Genomic DNA, 15,760 nt, shown 5'->3' with positions numbered 1-15,760 from the left:
GTTCGGCACGCTTATAATTTTAATTAAATTATTAATGAATGCCAGAATAATTTGTATATTAAGGAAGAAAAAAATTTAATTAGGATTTTGTAAACGTGAAGTGTAAAAAGATTGCAAAAATGTTTTTATGAGATACTTATTGTCAGCTTTGTTTAAATTATTTCTTAATTTCTTTAATTTAATTAATTTCTTAAGTGTATCTACTACTTTTTTTTATTAAAACTTAAAGCATGTTTTTTTAGATATTCGATTAAATAGATTTGTCTGTGAAGAGCAGATTAATTAAATTTACTTTCAATAATATTGATAGAAAGAAGTATGTTTGTGCAAAATAATTGTATTTATTTCTATAAAACACATGAATTTTTCCTTTTACTTCACACAGAAAACATATCTTGAAATATAAATCAAATTTTTGTCAAAATAATTCGGAAATTGATTAATTCTAAACAAAGTTTTGAATTTATTTTAATGAGATAAATTTTTTTTACATTTTTTTGTCATTTTTTTTCGTTGTTAATCCACAACAAATCGGTGAAAAAATTTCCCACTAAAAGACAAGTATCCTCAAAATAAAGGAATAAAATATGTAATAAATGCTATGGATATTTTTCAAATGGGAAAAAAATCTTTATCTATACAAAATATTGCAAAATGCTATGTGTACATGAAACCTAGATTAAGACTCTTATTTTATAATTTATACCTAATTCAAATAAGCTGTACTAATTTACTAAATTTATAATATAATAATAAAAAAAAAGTTCTTAAATTTTCTTTTCATTAAATTATTTAATAATATCCATCTAAATATATTTATCAAGCATATTAAGGAACAAAAATATTTAAATAATTTTTACTGTACAAAATAAACTGTGGCGCAGGAGTGAAATAACTGCAGATGATTTATCTGACCTACAGTTTGTGACGTCACTTTAGAGTTGTAATGTTTTAGAATACGTCAGGCCAATGCGGCATAGGTGTACGGATTAACAGTCATGTTCTGTGAAAAGTCAGAAATCTGTCACAACCTCAAGGCGGGCACAACCTCAAGACAAATTTATCTATACATTACAATGCAAACCATATTAGGAATATGGTATAATAAACTTAATTAGGATTATATACTTCCCCAACAAAGTTACGGATGCTATTTTAGATTTTACCTTATTTTTGGTTTAATTTATAATAGCAATAGTGATAACAATAAAAAAAGTTGTTGACCAATTTTTAATGAAAAAAATATCTATTATATTTATCATATGTCAAACTAGTTTTGTTAGGGCAAATAAAACAAATTATTAGTTTATAACTAATTTTAGATTACAATCGATTTTTAATTACATCAATAGTAAATCTTGGGACAATATACTCATTTTTTTCAAAGGTATAACTTTGAAATTTCGTTTTATTTATTAATTATTAACGTTTATTGATTAATTTTATCTCTCTCTCTTTGTATATATATATATATATATATATATATATATATATATATATATATATATATATATATATATATATATATATATATATATATATATATATATATATATATATATAAATATATATATATCTATATATATATATATATATATATATATATATATATAAATATATATATATCTATATATTTATATAAAATCATTGAATTAATCGTATATTTTGGTGGATATATTTATTAAACATTTTTTTGTTAATTTTTATGATTTTCCCATGTGCAAATCCATTTCAGGTAAATCCATTGCCAAAATTGTTTCTTTGTTAATTTGTATAATTTTTCCATGTGCAAATCCATTTCGGGCAAATCCGTGGTTAGAATTATTTACTAAAAATTCCTTTACTAAATAATTTTCTTTGTTAATCTATACAGTTTTTCCATGTGCAAATCCATTTCGGGCAAATCCGTGGATAAAATTGTTTGCTAAAAATTTCTTTATTAATTTATACAATTTTCCATGTACAAATCCATTTCGGGCAAATCCGTGGATAAAATTGTTTGCTAAAAATTTCTTTATTAATTTATACAATTTTCCATGTGCAAATCCATTTCGGGCAAATCCGTGACTAAAATTATCTACTAAGGTTTTTTCTTTGTTAATTTTTCCATGTGCAAATCCATTTCGGGCAAATCCGTGTCAAAAATATCTATTGAAAGAATTTTTTCTTTGATAATTTAAATAATTTTTCTACGTGCTAATCCATATCGTGCAAATCCGCGGCTAAAATTATCTGCAAAACAGGCAATTTATGTTTCTCTTTTCTATTTTATACTTTTTCTTAAATAAACATCTATCTTTTAAAACTATTTATGATCAATTTTAAAATTATCCAGTATAATATTACCTTGCGCACATCCATTTCGGGCCCATCCTTGCTAACTAACAAATCAAAACTCAGAATAACAAATCACTTCAACAGTGCAGTAAGAACGACACTTTAAAACCCTCTTGTTACACTCAATTTGCGCTTTTGTTTTCATATTTTGTAATCTGGCAATCTTTCTGCGAAAACATTTTTAAATCATTCTTGAAAAATATCCGTCCATGTAAGTTGAACTGATTTTGCTGCTCGCTTTATAGTCCCCCCTTTTTAATGTTTTTTCTTTTTATTTTATTTTATTATCTGTTTTTACATGTTATTTTTACTAATTAGTACTTTTTGTGATCTATTTCATTTGTTGTTATTTTTAAAAACATTTTTTGAGTGCTCCTCACACTATTGTATTAATTTATTTAGCTTTGGCTTTATTGATACAATATCAGAAAGCACTCTGTTTTGCGGATATAATCGTGTGGGCTGAAGAAAAGATTATATCCTTTTTTTTCCGGTTTTTTAATTAACATTTCATGATTTTTTTTTTTTTTTAAATTTTTTTATTTATTTATTATTATTATTCTTAATAAACTGTTGTTTGTTATTTTTTACTTATTATTTCCCCCCTTTTTCATTTGTCTATTATTTTTCTTTGTTTTATTCTTCGTTATGAACTTATATATATATATATATATATATATATATATATATATATATATATATATATATATATATATATATTATATACACTGAAGAGCCAAAAAAACTGGTATACCTGCCTAATATCGTGTAGGGAATCCCTATCGAAAGCCCATATCGATGATGTTTCGTTGAATGGTTCGTACGCTGACACTTGTTGATGGCCCAGCATTGACATCTGCTGCAATTTGTGGAAGGGTTGCACGTCTGTCACGTTTAATGATTCTCGTCGATTGTCGTTGATTGTCGTTCTTGCATGATCTTTTTCCGACCGCTGCGATGTCGTAGATTTGATGTTTTACCGGATTTCCGATACTCACGGTATACTCGTGAATTGGTCGTACGTGAAAATCCAAATTTCATTGCGATCTCGGAGATGCTATGTCCCATCTCCCGTGCGCCGACTATAACACCACGTTCACTTAAATCTGTATAACCTGGCATTGTAGCAGCAGTAACCGATCAAGAACTGTGCTAGACACTCGTTGTCTTATATGTACGTTGCCGATCGCAGCGCTGTACTTTGATTGGCTCCATAATGTACCAGTACCAGTGCCTGTACCAGTTTTGCCTGCCTGTGGTTATGCCTGTACCAGTTTTTTTGGCTCTTCAGTGTATATATATATATATATATTGAGCTCAAGAATGGTCTCGAGAGGTGGGTAAAGAAGTAGTACAGCAGGTATTGGAATGAGTTTTCTATCTTACCTCAGGAATGATTTTGGAAATACTCGTAATTTTAAAACTTCTGTTGCTGAATGCTGAAATGTCCCTAACTCATACTTACGGTAATTTGTGTGATTTAACGCCTTCCGGACAGATAAAATATTATTAAAGTTCAATGCATAAAGATCTTTGACAACATCGCGGGCATCTCCTGAAAATAGTTTTAATCAATGTACTCCCGTGTGGGTAGCGCCGCGGGCATAAGCTAGACAGTGAAAGAGTTAGGTAAATATATTGTTTGAAACTAATTATGGCGTTAGGATTTAAGGAAGAGTTAAAGAATTAGAATATTTAAATACTGTTGTGTTGTGAATTTTTACTTTGTTGAAATTAACATTTATACTTTGTATAAAAAAATTTTGAAATGTCACCGCAGGCTGTTAAAATCAAAGGCGTAATGGTAACCAGAGGCAAAGGGTAGTATGGAAAAATTTGAAATAAAATAAATTAATAGCAAAAACGCAATTTGTAATTTTAATTATTTTCAGATTGTACTCTAGAGCCGTGGAGGCTCAGGGGATAGAGCGCTTGCCTCCCAATGTTCGGGTTTCAATCCCAACGATGGCTGGTCGATACCGCACCTCTCTTGCACTGACCACAGTGCTAACGTGAAATATCCTCAGTGGTAGATGGATCATAGGTTAGAGTCCCTTTTCCATCAGGCTAACCGTGGGAGGATTTCGTAGTTTTCTTCTCTATGTAATGCAAATGCGAGTTATTTCCATAGAAAAGTCCTTCACGATGGCAAATTTCCAGGAGTTCGCTTGTCTTCTGAATTGGGTTCACAATTTTAAGGCTACGGAGTTGAATATTGATAGTCGTAAACTCAGAATTGGATCAGCTGTTAAATAAAATGAAATTGTACAGTAGTTACTAACATTTTTTTTCTCAAAAAAATGTGCTATGAATTTATTTAAAATTTATGACAGTTTTTTTTTAATTTACAAGAAGCTAATTGTAATTAAAGAAAATCTCATAATAAAGAATTTTTAGAAATCCGTGTTTAATTTTCAAAGGCACACTGACATTTTCAAATTTTATTTTTTATCCGCTAAATCATGCAAAATATGAAGAATGACACCGCTTGTAAAAATATCGAACGCATTTTACTGGAAACAATGTAGAAAGACGAAATAAAAAGTTAATGATCAATTATAGCAAAATGGAAAGAAATTTTCTTCAAAGCATCACTTACATCCAATAAAAGAAATCTTAATGGATTTAACTACTTGTTGCAAAATGTTCCCCTTTTGGCTGGATTCCAAAAGAACATCGATAGATCCTGCCCTAACTTTCTTTTTCTAACCTTTCACATGTTGCTTGGGAAGCGGAGGCGTATAATTTATCGCCAATCAGTAGTAACTATTTAAAACTTTTCATTTAGGCTTAGAAAAAAAAACAAGCTCGTTTACTTTTCAAGCTTGGTCACCTTTTAAATTGCAAAAGATATAATTTTACGTTGTGTGAGTTACTGTTTCACAAAATTAATTTTAACATCTGAGGTGGTATTATTAATATTGCCTATTTTTTTTCATATTAAAGTTTTATGAGTCGCTAGCTGATTATCCTTTCGTCATACAGAAGTTGGTTGATTTAATGAGGCCTGGGGCTCTGCCCACACCAAATCACCCGAAACTTGCCTATAATCAGATATATTTAAACATTTAATGAAATTCGGCTTAAGTTATTTCGCGAAAATTTAACGAAAAAGCTTATCGAAGTTTTTACTTTTTGCGAGAATAATAGCATGAAATACTAAAATATGATTTAGTTTCTGATTAAAAACATCCTGTTTGAAGTTATAAATGTTAAGTGGTTGTAAGAACTACTTAACATTTAAGTTTAAAGAATCAAATGAAACAAATAAGAATTTTTGGTATTTGCTAACCCGTTATACTTTTGTTAACCAAACTCCCCCAGGAAACTTTAGTAGATGGTTATAAGATATTGGTTAGAAAAACCAGGTACTATTGACTGGAACTGAAAATATCCACATGACACGCGGAGAGTCAACAGAAAAAATTGGCGACTTAAATTAAATAAACTATCAATTACTTTTTCCTATTGTTTTTTTTTTCTTTTGAAAGTTGTTTACTTATAAAAGTATATCAATGCAGAGAGACTCTCGAAAACACTTTTTTTTAAATGTTTAATATCTTCATTCAAAATTTTAAACCTTCAAGATCCATCAATATATGATAGAAAGATTTGTGTGGAAAGGAGTTTTTTTAAAAATTCACATGCTTCAAAACTGTAATGTCCTCATAAAATGTATTTTGCCTTTCCAAATAGTTTTAAATAAAGTTCTTTAAAGTCAGTATCTTTAACACATTTTTCTCACAATTTTGTAATATTTTTAGAGTTGAGTTAAATTTGTATAGCCATGGATTATTTCTAATATGAAATTCTTTTTTAAATATAATTTAATCTAAGCAAAAAAAGTTTTAAAAAAGTAGCTAGTAAATGAGAGGAACCTATCGATATCGATAATTAGGTTGAAGAAAAAAAATTGCTACTAAGTTACTTTAGACTACCGGCCACGGGCTACTAACTGAAAATTCAAGTCTACTATTGAAATGAAGTAAAAGAAATTATAATTGATGAAATTAAGGAGAGGGATGAGAATGCACTAGGGAAAGGAATAGTAAAAAGCATGACCAAATATACATATATTCTTTATATTTTTCAAATTTTACACTCGAAATATATAAAAAGTTAAATAATTCTAAAAAAGATTGTTAAACATTAAGATTGAAAACATTGAATAGATATTTATAAAATTACAAAAATTGATTTCATCTTCATAAACTTTGACCTAGCATTACCTTGTCATTAACCTAACATAATTGTTAAACAATAAGATTGAAAATATCTAAGAGATATTTAAAAAATTACATAAATCAATTTCACCTTCATAAACTTCAACCTAGCATTGCCTTGTGCGACCATAAGTATTTTGGGACCTGGGACTAAAGCCCCAATAGGCGGCCTGAATCTTACCCCAATTCATACGGAGTGAAAAAATCATAAACAATGATTTGATATCTATAAATTATTGACACAATACAATCGTGCTCATAATTGAAAAGCATTTAAGGAGATAGACATTATATTTTATTAAATATCATCTTCATTAGATATTTTTACGCTTTTGGTAGATTCTATTAGATTTTTACAAGAGATGGAACTCTCAATGAATTGCTGTAACACTCGTTATCTACGGACTGGTTGTTGTTGTTTAGTTACGTCGCACTAGAGCTGCACAATGGGCTATTGGCGACGGTCTGGGAAACATCCCTGAGGATGATCCGAAGACTTGCCATCACAATTTTGAACCTCTGCGGAGGGGATGGCACCCCCGCTTCGGTAGCCCGACGAGTTATTCTACGGACTGGTAGATTTCAGGAATGAAACCATTCTCAATATGTAGGTCATTGAAACTAGCTTTGTATTTTCTCTGATACATTCAGTGACATCAAATTTTACAACTATTTAGGCTTCTACCTTAATGATTCTTGGAAATTTTTTGGATCTAAAGTAAGCCAATAAAAAACACCTAGTAGAAATAATTTCCTTTAGTAGTCATTCTAATCCATAACTCAAATTTACGGTAAAATATTCTTTAGAAATGAAATAGAAGTTTGGTATATATATATATATATATATATATATATATATATATATATATATATATATATATATATATATATATATATATATATATATATATATGGTAGATAAATTGATTTTCACAATGGTTAACAAATTTGAAAAGTAAAGTAATTTAATAAAAAAATCAAAAATCTTCTTAATTTGAGTTTTGTTTCGCCTTTTCACTATTATGAATCACCCTAACATGGCAATAGCTTTCCTATAGATGTCAAAAATTAAAGATAAGTAGTTAATGAAGAGCGTACAAGAAACCTTACACTCACAGACGAATTGAAATTTTTATATGAAAGTGGCTACAACAGCTGTCCTTATTTCAAGACACAATCACAAACTGTTTTGGAGTAGTAACAGGAAAAAACATACACATTCACAAAAACCATTTATTTTATTATTATAGAGATGTTCATAGTTTGTAATACGTTTATCTAACAATATAACCTGTAAATGTTCAGAATCACAATATTAAGGTTAAAATTGAGTGTAAAATTTTGTGCAATTATGAACTTTTTCTTGAAAGGATTTTTTTATCAAATGATGTTATAAATATCATCAAACTGTGTTATTTTCCGAACAAATTATTGAAAAATGACTCATTCAGAATTGAGTGCTTGTACTGCAAGAAGAAGAAAATACCCGCACATGTGACCTATGACGTCAGTGCCATCTAATCTTTATCAGGAAAATGGCGTATTAAACATGAGCTAAGTTTCTTTACATAAGTCATAATGTTAATTAACGTTAATTTAATCAAATACAGAGCCGTTTCACGCATCAAATTTGTTGAAATGTAATTCCATCTCATCTACTTCATTTATTCAACTTAGATTTATTATCTATGTATTTTATTGTATCCGTGATATTTCCTTTGTTTTCTGCACCTGGCAACTACGATGTATAATTAGTTTGTTTATGTAATGAATGGCTTCGTGCCTGTCGATGTGTTAAGTTTTTGTAAAAATATATAGTGAAAAAATTTAAAGAATCTTTGTGAGAGAATTTAAAATGCGTCGCTTAAGAGAATTGATATTTGACAGACTTAGTTTACTCGAAATAAAATGGAAAGAACAATGTAAACAAATGCCACGATTCAACAATAAGGATTGAGATACACAGGCTATGTTCCTTTCAGGTATAAATATTATTCATTATAAATATCGCATTATAAATATTGCGAAATTATTAGCTTCCAATATCGTTTGAGGAAATCTCACAGATTTGCTATTTTATGCGAACCGTAACTGTGTGCATCCCTATTATTTTCATAGTAATTGAACCGATCTAGATTGACGGTAAGAGGATGAAAAGGCGGTTATCTATGGCTAAACATTGTAGTACATTATAGGCAAGTTCTGTAATACCGAGCCTTTAGAGAGCGCTCCGAATTGTTGAAACAGTTGGAATAGTCATCGTACACACACAACTGAAAAAGTTTCATTTGTTTAAACAAAAGTTAAACAGAATGAGTATCTCATCTCTCTTATAATGTAAACAGACAATAATTTAACTAAACAAACTTTTAAATGTGATATAAAATTAGTATATAATATTATACTGATTGTATTTTTATTGCAATTTCTTAATTGAACTAAAATCTTATAAAATATCCACTAAATAAATAGAGAATCAGAGTAGGTCAATTTTAGTTATTCGGTTGAATCACACACAATTGGGTATATTATGAAAAAAACACAACTACTTCCACTTCGAAAATTTTACTAGGAATAACATTTACCTTTAAATTTAATTAATAAGCAGAGTTTTAAATATATTTATTAAATTCATAAACCTAGATAAAACAACAGAATAAATTATTTCAAAAGAAACTAGACTAATACAATTCTAACCTGGTGAGTAGCGACTTATAACAACACACTTTGCTTAATATTTATTTGTTGCTAGAAATCAGGTTCGCAGAAAAGTCTGTTTGCTAGTTAAATTTAGTAGGAATAACACGACCTGTGACGTAGGCTATAGTATACCCAATAGAATATGATTCTAAGTTTCATCGTACACACATAATTGAAAAAGTTTCATTTGTTTAAACAAAAGTTAAACAGAATGAGTATCTCATCTCTCTTATAATGTAAACAAACAATAATTTAACTAAACAAACTTTTAAATGTAATATAAAATTAGTATATAATAATATACTGGTTGTATTTTTATTGAAATTTCTTAATTGAACTAAAATCTTATAAAATATCCATTAAATAAATAGAGAGCCAGACTAGGTCAATTTTAGTTATTCGGTTGGATCACACACAATAGAATATGATTCTAAGTTTCGAAAAGTTATTAGAATATTATTATTTGTTGAATGGTAATTCTCTGCTGTTTTTCTTGAAGTGCAACTTCGAACATTGGAAAAACAATTATTACCAAATAAAAATATATCACATGTGAACTATGTACTTTTTTATTTTAAAAGGCGGTGATCAAACCAATCTTGGAAGTACATCTCTCATAAATATGTAACGTAATATTTTGTTGTACCGATTTGAAAAAAGTATTAATTCCAGATTATCTCAAACATAGACAATTTATATTTCCTTCGTAATGAATATTTATGAAACTTAATTTTATAATAGAACTTAATTTTACATTTTAAAAATTGTTGACAACAGTATATTTTTTTATAATATTAAGGTACTGTTATTTTAGACTGAATTAATGTATTGAAAATGACTAATATCTGTATACTATTATAATAATTTACGAATGTCAGCCCTTTAACTCAGATGGGATCTGTCTTATTACGTTTTTGTTTTACTCTCAAATTACAAGGAAAATTGTATTTTGGTATTTTTTATTTATGAAAACAATCTAATAGTTATAAAAGAAATTATTAAATTACCGAAATTATATTTGTGCTAAAATATGAAATTCAAAAAGAGCAGTTTAAATTTTATTTCATTCATTTTCAAAAATTCATCAGAAATTGATTTTGAAAATTTATGAAAGTTCAATGATGATGAACTGTTTCTCTTAGCTCTAAATAACTTCAATGACGGACAAATTTGAAACATTATTACTTAGAAGTGAGCTATGTTAGGAAAATTTTACCTTTGAAGCAGTAAAAGTGTTTCATACTATGTTTCATATTTATAAATTATTAAAAAGCTAAATATAATATTTTTCAGTTATTTTTACCTAAATTAAATACAAAATAATGAAAAAATATATCAAATATATATTTAAGAAAAATTCTTCGTCAAAAGATTTAATGGATGTGTTTTATTTTCATCAAAATGAGAATTCTTGTAGTTTTGTAACATTCCAACAAAGCACAACCACTTAATATCATGCATAACTAACAGCATATCCTTAAAGCTATTCATGACATTTCGTGAAATGTAAACAGTTTACAAAAAACGCATTTAGCTGTTGGTTTTTCCTAACAAACATTCATTAGGGAGATATGTTAGTCCCCTTAAGTGCAAACCATATCTTTCAAAAGCATGAATAACCACACGCCTGAGCCCATATTTGCTTACTAAATGCACTCATGTTTTGCTTCCATAAATCTTCTAAAAGGTGAAAGAAAAAAAATCGTCTGTAGCATCTGTAACCATTTTTCTTATGAAAAGAAACTACGTTGAAGGAACTTATGTGATTGCAAACGAAAGAATGCAACAAAATAAACAAAATATATAGTCGCCAAAAGTAAGGAAAAGGATTATTTACTAGTAAAGACTTGTTGCTGTTTGATTCATGCTTTGGCTGCTATCCAGCGGGGAAAATTTCTTTCTGAAAGAATCCCTTTCGGTTGTTTTCATGGCGGGAAAAAAGAATTTCCAACCACGGACGCTGCTGTTGCCAAAAAGAAGTTTCTAAGTAATGATCTCGTAGCGAAGTTTTCTTCACTTCACTTCATTTGTTGCCTATCGCTTTAAATAGAATATTCTTTAGCTGTGCAATTCTGGTTGCTAGGCTACATGCTCAAAGCGTAAATAATATGTGTTGAAAGACCGGAGATAATTTGATCCTTTTGCTTTAGATGTTTGGGAGTGAAGTTAAGATATAAAGCTACCGCTGCATTTCAAAATCTCTAGATTAATTATAAGTTCAAAAAGAAAATGTTTTGGATGTACAGAATTCAAAACTTTTCATTAATTTTGAAAATGTATCGCCTTTTTGTTGCATAAAGTGAAAATCCTCGAAAACAGTAATATAAATATTTAAAAAATTTAGTTGAATAAATATTGTTATTTTATCTATTCTACTCAATTTTGCATAAAGTGCAAATCGAATGTATTAATTAACGTATATATTTTTATAAACTTGAAAATAATTTTTATAAATATTACGAAATATTAGAATTCAGTAGTCAACAATATTGTTGCGTTTTAACTAATTTATTTTTTATAGTATAATAAGATATTGATCTAAAACCTCTCTCATTTCATCGGTGCATTCCTTTTTATTGGTCAAAAAATCACATAGTATGGCTTTTGCTCCTTAATTTACAAAGATGTTCGAAATTTCTGTAATTTTTAATGGAGAAACTAACATAGTAACAAAACATGCAGTTACAACGGAGGAAAAGGTCAATGAGAAGACCAATCACGGTAAGGTTCACGGTAGAAAATTTCATGGCAGATAGAAATCACGATAGATTTGCATATATGTACCATGACGTACCAGGGGTGTGTAGCAAGGAAATAAAACGAGCTGGCGGTGGAAATTCAGTATTTATGTGAATGAAATCGCACGGTATACATCAGTTTAAACAAAGTGAATTTGTTTTAACGGTGTGACATAGCCAACAGACAACACAGAAGATGGCTTATCTGGATAAGTTTATGCGAGGTCTAATCATTGGTAAGTTGAAAGAAGGTTGAAGTGTTACCAGTGTAGCTGCGGAGTTCGGGATCGATCACAGTATCGTTTCACGAGGGCAAGAACAGCTGTCCGCAGGTTTAGTAGAGGTCGTCCTGGCACAACCACGACAGCGGATGACCGTTATATAGTCCTACATGCTAGAAAGAACAGAAGGCTGAAGGCAGGAAAAATCGCTAGGACCACACAGCAACGTACTGGACGTCCGATACCGTGTTTTACCGTGGCCGTTCACCGGAGACGCCATTTAATGTCATGTCCAGAAGACAACAACTGGACAGATGCGCAATGGGGTTGAGTACTCCTTACGGATGAGGGCATATTTGGTCTGACTATGTGATTCTGGATGCATACGCATCTGGAGAGAGCTAGAAACACGCAATAACCCCTCTAACATCTTCGAAAGAAACCGATTTGGAGGAGGTTGAGTTCTTGTATGGGATGGTTTCGTGTTTGGCACCAGTACAGAACTATGCATCGTCCAAGATGGTTCAGTCACTGGTGCCCACTATTATACCGAGGTTCTCCTTCCTCATGTGCGTCGTTTTAGAAGTACTGGGGGTTCTGAGTTCATCTTCAAGGACGATAAGGGTACACCTCATTGTACAGTGGGTATCACAGAACTGATGGAGAGTGGAGATATTGAAAGCATGGAATGGCCGGCGAGGTTCTCGGTTGTTAATCAGATTAAACACGTGTTGGACACTCTAGGGAGACTCTTGGCAGCACGTCCCAGCAACAATTTCGTAGCTGCGATTGGCCCTACAACAGGAGTGGGCAGAAATTCCTCAAGAGCTCCTTAACAACTTGGTCCTCGGCATGAGCAGACGATGTCAATCCTGCCTAGCAGTCAGTGGGGATCATATCCCGTATTATATGCTGTAACTTCCTTGCCAATCCCGTGTAACATTGACGTTTTGGTCATTTGTGCAATTGTGTTTTAAGCCTATATTTGAATTAAGTTCCTTATTGTTCCTGTGGATTGCATTTTTTTACAAGTTGTTTACTTACCAATATTCTTACATTTTGAGGATCCCATAGTCTGATTTTTTTTTAATCGATTTTCAACACTGCTGTTCAAATTTGCATTCGAAAACCCACTTCGTCCTTAATTTTTGCACACCAGTGCATTACGTTTTTAATATTTATTATTTTAAATCAAGCGTTTAACTAAAAGCAATATTTCCTTGATGTAATCTTATTAAGCAACATTTTATAATAAACATATTGAAGACAGTTATTAAACTTAGGCATAAAAGATTTACAATTATTGAACAGTTACTTGCTAAACTACATTTACTTTAATAAAAAGCTTAAAAAAATACGACCAATTAACGTATGCAATTAAAATAATGAACACAAAACTCTAAACTATTATTATGTGTAAACTTTCAAGCTATTACAAGATAATCTCTTTAAAAAAACATGTAAAGAGTTTTATGTAACAACATAGGAATAGGTAAGTTTAAGCATTTAAAGGAATTTAAGATGTAAAGTGGTCGGATAAGTTACAGTGGTAACCAAGAAAATTGATTCAATTTGAAATTTATCCAAATGAAATTGGGAACTAAATACTTGAAAGAAATTACTTAAGAATTACTTACTAATTAAGAATTGCATTTCCGTCAAAATTAAATTCCTAGTGCACTTTAGCATCCAAATAGAGTCTCGGTGCTGCCATCTAGTGTGGCAGAAACTAGACGACCAAATTAACATGGCCAACGGTATCTCACCCATTGTGGTGGTCCTGAAAGAGTGGATACCACTTCTGGAGAACGCACTAGGTCTGTTTATCGGGAAGACAGATTGTGCAGTTCATAGGAAATAAAAAAAATACTTGAAAGAAACACTTTAAAACATTTTGGGACTTTCAATTGAAATATTTTTAATAATGAAGTAAATATTTGTTTAGCGTCAAGAATAAAAAATTTGATTTCGTTATAATCGGTGGTGATGGTGAAGGAAGCGAGCAGGGTACGTAGTAAATTTAAGAGAAACGAAACATGTAGAGCTATACATACATACAACTTTACTAATAAATAGTTTAATAATTTAATTATCTTCAAAATTTCTTTATTAAATAGTTTTGCATTTTGTTCTCATTCACTTAGTTTCTGTTATAACATTTTCTGTTTTTTATTTCGAGTTTTAAACTTTCTGCTTATTATGTATAAAAGATCTTTCCCCAGTTTTAAAATTGTTTACTTACTTTTGTTTCAAAGGATTTAAAATGGAAAACTCTTATTATTCCAGAAATTTTTTATCGTACCTTAGTTCATTTGTACTTTCGTTTAATAGCTTATCATCATTTGAGTGTTTGAAGTAATTACGATTTCTTATTACCGAACCTTATAAATAAGCGGATAGTACAGAACCTGAAAGAGAGTACCTGAAAGAGATGCAACTACCTACACGAAAATAATTCCAGATCATATTACTGCAAAAAGCACCGGCAATCAGGTAGACCGGTATTTTTATCGTAAGATTCATTTTCACCGGAACATTTTACGGAACAAAAAATCTGATTTATCTTAATTTTTTAAATTTTTGAATTGATTTATCTCAATTTTTTAAATTTTTGAATTGATTTTTCTTAATTTTTATCTTAATTTAACTTTGATTCACCCCAAGTACAGCCATTTAATACCATTATTCAATCTGTAATTTTTACACCTCAGTAATTTTTTAGTTTACCACGGAAATTATTTTGTGATACGGGCATGGTATATTGGCTTGTAAATGAAATTAATAATTTGAATTTCATTTTGATAAAATAATTAATAATCTTAATTTCATGTTAATAAAATAACTAATAATTTAAATTTCATCTTTGAATGTTTATTTGAAACTTCATAACCGTAGATAAATAAGGATTCAAGGAACAGTTTAGGAGAATCGATATGATTTTACTTTCAAATTTTGTAGTTCTTACTAAATATAGGTTAATAAGAACTATAATTTTGAAAACCAAAATTTACAAAAAAACCATTACCATATGATCGGAACAAATTATCAAGTGAATGGTTTAAATATCATATATTTTGAATTTTAATACCAGAATTATCTAGTGCTAACAATTTTAGAAATTAAGAAAACTTTGATAAATGAGATGCGTACACGTTTAGTTTACCCCATTCGAACTATCAGCAGAACAAGAACTGCTAGAAGAATTCTAGAAATTGACATCACTGATAATGAGTAGTAAAAAATGCAGGGAATTACATTGACAGATTGGAAACTAGGTTGAATGCCAATAAAGTTCCACATATATATATATATATATATATACACCGAAGAGCCATTATCTTATGACCACCCTCCATCTATAACAATGGGTTCGCGCAGGTTTTCATGGTTTCTCGCCAAGGAACAATGTTTTCATAGGGCACATTAGGACCCATAATCCTCATAGAACAATCCCTGACGTCTGTAAGCTACTTGAACATAGTTGCAGACCAGGTTAACCCATTCATGGCAACTGTTTTTCCTGCGGGGTATGGTGTTTGCC

General features: G+C 29.9%; 1 protein-coding gene across 2 annotated transcripts in view; it reads left to right on the top strand.

The window, feature by feature from the left end:
• Positions 1-15,760, top strand: part of LOC107449790 (glutamate-gated chloride channel-like) — a 457,252-nt gene that overhangs the window by 46,144 nt on the left and 395,348 nt on the right. The gene's annotated exons all lie outside the window — the stretch shown is intronic.

The sequence above is a fragment of the Parasteatoda tepidariorum genome, chromosome 5 (assembly GCF_982258835.1).
Source record: "Parasteatoda tepidariorum strain Cologne lab strain chromosome 5, Ptep-v5.0, whole genome shotgun sequence".
In the NCBI taxonomy this organism is placed as follows: Eukaryota; Metazoa; Arthropoda; class Arachnida; order Araneae; family Theridiidae; genus Parasteatoda; species Parasteatoda tepidariorum.
This window is presented reverse-complemented; position numbering and strand designations above follow the sequence as displayed.